Raw genomic sequence first — 6884 nt, 5'->3', positions numbered from 1 at the left:
AAAAAAAAAAAAAAAAAACAGTCAATAAATGGGTCAAGGACCTGAACAGACACTTCTCAGAACAAATATATGAAAAAATGTTCATCATTGCTAGCAATTAGAGAAATGCAAATCAAAACTAATCTAAGATGTCATCTCACTCCAGTCAGAATGGCAGCTATTATGAATACAAACAACAGTAAATGTTGGCGAGGATGTAGGGGGAAAAGGTACACTCAGACATTATTGGTGGGACTGCAAATTGGTGCAGCCAATATGGAAAGCAGTATGGAGATTTCTTGGAAAATTGGAAATGGAACCACCATTTGACCCAGCTATCCCTCTCCTCAGTCTATACCCAAGGGATTTAAAAACAGCATCTACAGGTACACAGCCACATTGATGTTTATAGCAGCACAATTCACAATAGCTAAACTGTGGAATCAACCTTGATGCCCTTCAATAGATAAATGGATTAAAAAATGTGGCATATATACACAATGGAATATTACTCAGCAATAAAAGATAATAAAATCATGGCATTTGCAGGTAAATGGATGGAGTTAGAGAGGATAATGCTAAGTAAAATTAGTCAATCCCCAAAAACCAAATGCCAAATGTTTTCTCTGATATAAGGAGGCTGATTCATGGTGGGGCAGGGAGGGGGAGTGTGGGAGGAATAGAGGAACTTTAGGTAGGGCAGGGTGGGAGGTGCTAAGCAGTCAGAGGCTCTGACAAAGGAAAAGCAGGAGGTATGGGATTAGAAATGATGGTGGAATGTGATGGACATTATTATCCAGAGTACATGTATAAAGACATGAATTGGTGTGAATATACTTTGTATACAACCAGAGATATGAAAAATTGTGCTCTATAGGTGGAATAAGAATTATAACACATTCCACTGTCATATATAAATTAAAAAAAATATTAAAACTTTTTTTTAAAAAAAGAATGCTGCTTTCTCTGTGAGCAAGAACAGACCTTACTCATCTTGCTATGAAGAGTACTGTCAGAAGCTTTGCACACAATATGCATTTTGCTCAGAGCATTGACAATCTTATTGAAAAAGAGTGAAAAGAAGGCAAGTAAGAGAAAAAAATTAAGAAATAGAATTTTTTTCTCAGGGAGGTGAGAACAAAATATAGCAGTTAAGTTAGACCCAGCAGAAAGAGGGTAGTCTCCAGCAGGAAGAGACTAAAAGATGTAGATGAAAGAAGGGTATGAGAATAGTGAAGGTAGAGAATTTTTTTTAAAAATGAACATGCAAATAAGTAAATGGAACAATGACTAAAAATGGATCTTATGCTTGAGACTTAGGGAAGCTGTTCTTATTCAAGTAGAAAAGATTGAAAGGGTGGGGGGACTAAGGATACAAGATGAAGTGAAAATGGAGGATAACATCCCAGAGATAGAAGATATAAATGTGTAGAAAATCACAAACAAGGAAAGTGAGAAAAGTGAAAAAAGGTGCCCCCCAACATAGGAAAAGAGAGGGAAATATAGTTACATTTCATGGCACTAATTATATTTTATTAATAATTTTATGCATCACCATATCTTTGTCATTTACAGAATGCCAGAGGAGGACTTATTAAAGTCAAAAGTAAAAAAGATAAAAAAAAAAAAAAAAAAAGCAATAAGGTGTTTCAGGAGGATTTAGCAAATATCATCTATCTTTGAAATGTGGAATATGTGTTTTTAAAAACATCTCTGCTACAGTGTGACAGGTAATTTTCTTAGAATCTAAAATTCTGATTTGGGACAAAGAAGGCTTTAGGATGAAAAGCAGAGGAGGGAGATAAACAAGGAAATAGGAATAAGTGTTGATTGGTGCTGGTTGTCAGCAGGCTGACAAGAAGGAAACAGATGAACAGTCACCACGAATGCTAAGCAGTCAGAGGCTCTGACAAAGGAAAAGCAGGGACTTTTCTTTTCCACTTATTCTTTTGAGTCTTTGTTCATGGATCCCAATCGGCTGTGTAACGTAATTGTGTGCAATTGTAATCGCCAGGACCTTGAGTAACACCTGACTTTCATCTTGGTTCTCTTCTCTCTGGTGGGTTCCACATTCCTGTGCATCAACAGCTTTTGCTGATTGTTTCCTTGCGAAGAATTTTCTCGGAATCATTAAGGAGAGATGACTCACTGGAGAATTTTCTTGCTTTCTTATGGAACAACTGGTCATACAATCCCTTCATAAGTGATGCCTCCATTTATGCAGATCAGTAGTTTTCAAACTGAAAATAAATATGCATTAGAATCACCTTCAGGACTTGTTAAAAGACGAAAGCTGGACTTCAGCTACAGTTTCTGATTCAGTAAGTCTGAAATGAGGCCCAGGAATTTGCATTTCTGACAAGTTTAAAGGTGAAACTGAGGCTGCTGGTCTGAGGACTACACTTCAGGAAACACTGATGTGATCATTACTCCTAACTAGATCTTTTCAAGGACTTAGTCCCTCTATTATGATGATGTTCTCTGCTCATATCCTTAATTGGAAAGCATGTTTGAAATAGTCACCGTCACTATTAATGGCAAAATAGTTTTTAATACATACTTAATTATATCTGGTAGAACACAATAATTTCTAACCTACAAAATCCTATGTTGAAATATGCATATAAAAAAATCAATAGTTTGTAATACATTTCTCCTTATATGATCCTGTTACATTATAGTAAAATTTAAATAAGAAAACACCTTTTATATGTTAAATATGAATTATTATCTGAATATTTTAGCCATTATTTCCTATTATGTATATTTAAAAGAAAATCAGATATACAAGGAGAAAGTAGACAGAAACTTTCTTTGAAATTTGATAGACAGTTTTGAGTGTTTCTTCAGTGACAGTACTTGATTGGGGTATCTTAATTCATTTCAAAATGTAAGGCTTTATTTTTCCCCTAATAAAAATTTTAATACTAACAGTACTTATGCTTTTTAGCTGTGCTAAGGGTTTCTTCTTTCTTCCTCACTGCAATTAGGAGAAGGTAATATTTTCTTGGCCCAATTAGATAAATGTTACAGTGAAAACAACAAAAACCAATAACTGTATTTGTTAAGATGGATTTAGCCAAATGATTCTGGGAGTGCGTGCAGATGTTCTTCCTGAAGGAGCGAAAGAACAAGGTGCTAAGCATTCATCCCGAAGTTGCAAATTTCCCATCATTAGCTACTAGGAGACACTGTTGGCACAGGGCAGTTCTATTGCCACCTGTAGGCAGTTCTGTGATGCTCTTCTCATAAGGTTCTCTGTGGATCTCCTATATGTAAAAAATGTGTATTAGTAAGACCTACCATATCAGGAATAGGCAATATTATACTATATCTGAGAGCTCACACCCTAAAATTTTAGAATCACAGTAGGTATGGAATAACATGCGCCTAGTAATTTGTATTTGGGGAATGTGTTAAATACAAAACAACAGACTTTTCTGTTTTTGTTTTTTTCCTTCATACATGCTAAGAAAGCACGCTACCACTGTATTACAGCCTAACCCTAATCAGATTGAAGTTTGCCCTCACATATTCTGAAGTCCCAGTGTGCCTTCAAAAACAACAGAACTTTCTGAGCTTTTATTTCTTTTCATTTACAAGGATGATATTTTCTAAAGATACCACATGTAGTATGTATTATAAAAATTTGATTATGGCTTTAAAAACTCCTTTTTGCCTTACATTGTTAACAAGAGTTAACAATGAGCATCTAATTAGATGAGAATGAACATCTAATCTACCATCTGAAATTAGAAAATGCATAGGGCAAATTTATTAAAATCTTGTCACATTATACTATATAGTGTTAATAAATCCAATGTTGTATATAGTATGCACTAATATTATATTACAACAAAGGATTATTAATATCAGTATTTAATGAATACAAGATTTAACAACCAAGTTGAGTTTTTTGTAAAATACTCGAGTTATTAACTGAAAAGAAATTCACAAACATACTCTAAATATAGGATAGATTTTTAAAAAAGCTTTATTTATATATAGAAAACTAATGAAAAAAATCTTTGTGTATAGCTGTTTCCAACAAGACAAAATAAGATCCATCAAATAGATCTACCAAATAGATTGTGTCTGATGATCTACTCTTATGCCAACTTAATCTGTCCATAGCACTCTAATCAATAGCCCACGAAGGGAAATCTTGAACTTCAATGGCATTCACTGAAAGCACCCAGGAGACTTCTTAATTTTTTTATAAAAAAAAATAAAAGTACTTTTCCACACCCATGCTTATATCTCTAGGACTTGGGTCTTATGGACTTTTGTTAGTTCCTCTGCTTTGACCCTCAGCTCTATCTAAGGTAACTGGCTAATATTTGGTATCTCGCCATCTTAATTCTAGTTGTTAGCATCAATCCAAGTAATCAGGACATCTGTAGGTTTCAACTCATCCCTTTCAAAAAGTGGTTGTTAATAACTTTGAATAAAACAAGTAAAGTGGGCTTTTTAAAAACAGGCATCAATATTTTTAATCCTATTAAAAAAATACCCAAACTCTGAAAATATAACCAAACAGAACAAAATAGAAATTCACTTTACCTCACATCCAAAATGCACTTAGTTTGATGTTCCATGATTTTTGTAAATGTTAAAAATGAATCTTGAATTCAAATTAGCTTATAGTTTTACCTATCATTTATATTGCAGTTTAAAAAGATTAATGTGCAATGTTTTATTAAAAAGCTATGAACTGTGTCCAAACAGATATAAAGAAATGTTAACATAAGTTTCATGTAGGAGAATGTATGGCTTTTATTTTCCGAATAGCAACTTCAATAAATTAAAGTGCTCAATATTGTACCAGCCAGTGTCAGAAATGAATAGTGAACCTGCCAGCAGAAATGTTTTCAATTTCTTAAGCACCATCTTGGTCCCTGACAGAATTGATTGGCTTTTTGACACAAAGTTATAGTGGCAGAGACTTTAAAAAGGAAGAAGAAAATTTCTCTTTAACAAACTATCCAAATGACAAATTATATCCAAATGTAACTCAATATACCAAATGTTCTATTCTTAGTAAAACTGACAAATAATCAGTACTACTATTTTTAGGTATTTTTGTGGTAATTATATCAAAAATACTGATATGGTCTTTCAAAAGAATAAAAGTTTTAATTAATTCAATGTGGCTTTATAATCATAGATTTCCCCCCTAGATTTGCAACATGAATTAATTAAACATTCCATGGCTATTTAACTTCAAAAAACTTATTATAAAAATTAACTAAAAATTGGAAAAAATAAGAATGTCAGAAAATTAAAATATATAACTAAAATGGTATTAATATAATATGATTATGTTGTTATACACTTAGAATCATTTTTATATATAAAATATTTATTATACACTTTTTATACAACTTGTCTGCAATGCAAAGTGTTAGAACCACTAGAAAAATGATTCAGTATAGGTGTAGACTCACCTGTGTATGTACACCATCATACATACATATATGCACATAAACTGAGAATGCTACCACAAGTTTTGTTAAAAATAGGTTAATAATTTGTCCATTTTATGTATTTTTGCAATTTCCTTGTTTACATTTAAATTATCGTTGAATGTCAGAGTTATTTGTTTTGCCGATAGCTCTGAACTAAAATACCACCCTAATGATGGATCAATTATTCTTTGGAAACTAGCAACATGTTGCCACCTAAATACATATATATTTAATAACTATATTTATTTAACCATATACATAGGTATTTAAATCTTATTAAAACCAAATTTTAGGAATTACCTTAAAGCCAAGTTTGGAGCAAACATTGAAATTTTAGAACACACGAAATAAAACTTAAATCTTTAAATTACCTAAAATTTCATCCTAAAAAGAATATGCAACTAGCTTTCATTAAATATCCATGATCCAAAGTATATAGTGTTTGTTCATACTTCACAATTTATTCAGTGTTGCAGATGTAGAAATTGAAAATCAGAGTGATAGAAGCAAGAGATGTAATTTAGCACAACTGTACTGCCACATTTTTATCTCTATGAAAAATAGTTCACCTTATGCTACAGTTTCAAGATAATGATACTTTAAAAAGTCAAATATATCATTCTAGTCTATTCCTTCATCCACTCTTCATTTTCCAACTTTTGGCCAAAGACACATGTGTATTTTGAAGTCTATTTGATTTTCATTAATGTAGTCAGTTTTAAAGCAAAGTAAAAATAGGTACTCAGATACGTGCAAATATCTCCATTGCAGACATCACTATTCATAATGTATTATAAATGAGGTATCGACCTACCCTCAAATCGAGAACAATTCCTGCAGTGTACAGAAGAGAGGAGTCAGGGCAGTAACTCTCTTGCCAGAGGAGATTTAACCAATCTTAGGCTTCACACTCCACCAGTTGTGCTTAGTTTCTCATTTTCCTTGAAGAAGTTGATATACTCAGTTGCTGTAAACATTACAGTGGAGCACTTGGAAACACTGTACTGTATGAATCATCTTTAGTACTAGAATTTGATCTCTTTCTTCCACACTAAAAACAGAAATATTCTCCCACCCTTTCTACCTCAATTGCACATCTCAGGGTGTTAACTATTAATCATGTTTTTGAAGAAAAGGAAGGCTGTGGTGTTCACTTTTCTGCATTTTAGTTAAAATGCCATCATCGACACAGATAAACAGGCATGGAGCATAGGTTTTATGCCAGAACCTGTGCTACATGCTCAGGATACAAATTGAAAAAGAGACACCACCTCTGCTTTGCAGGAACTTGCAGCACAATGGGAATGAAAGACCTGAACTGTATTGTATATAATGAGGATAGTACTCAAGAGATAACATGAACTGGATCACAAGACAGTGGAATAGAGGAAAGAGGTACTTCCCCCCTTTGCCGCAGTCCGGCTGCAGCAAAATAAC

At 33.1% G+C, this 6884-nt stretch overlaps 1 protein-coding gene across 10 annotated transcripts in view; it reads right to left on the bottom strand.

Moving 5' to 3' along the window:
• The window catches only part of B3galt1 (beta-1,3-galactosyltransferase 1), a 558180-nt gene that overhangs the window by 476038 nt on the left and 75258 nt on the right, over positions 1 to 6884 (bottom strand). Inside the window, exon 2 of one of the 10 annotated variants that reach the window (XR_007350974.1) lies at positions 1481 to 2219. The exons of the other annotated variants lie outside the window; for them this stretch is intronic. The gene's annotated coding sequence lies outside the window, so the exon portion shown is untranslated. Of the gene's footprint in view, positions 1 to 1480; positions 2220 to 6884 lie in introns of those variants that run through there. 10 annotated transcript variants of the gene reach the window in all.

The sequence above is a fragment of the Marmota marmota genome, unplaced genomic scaffold (assembly GCF_001458135.2).
Source record: "Marmota marmota marmota unplaced genomic scaffold, marMar, whole genome shotgun sequence".
Lineage (NCBI taxonomy): Eukaryota > Metazoa > Chordata > Mammalia > Rodentia > Sciuridae > Marmota > Marmota marmota.
This window is presented reverse-complemented; position numbering and strand designations above follow the sequence as displayed.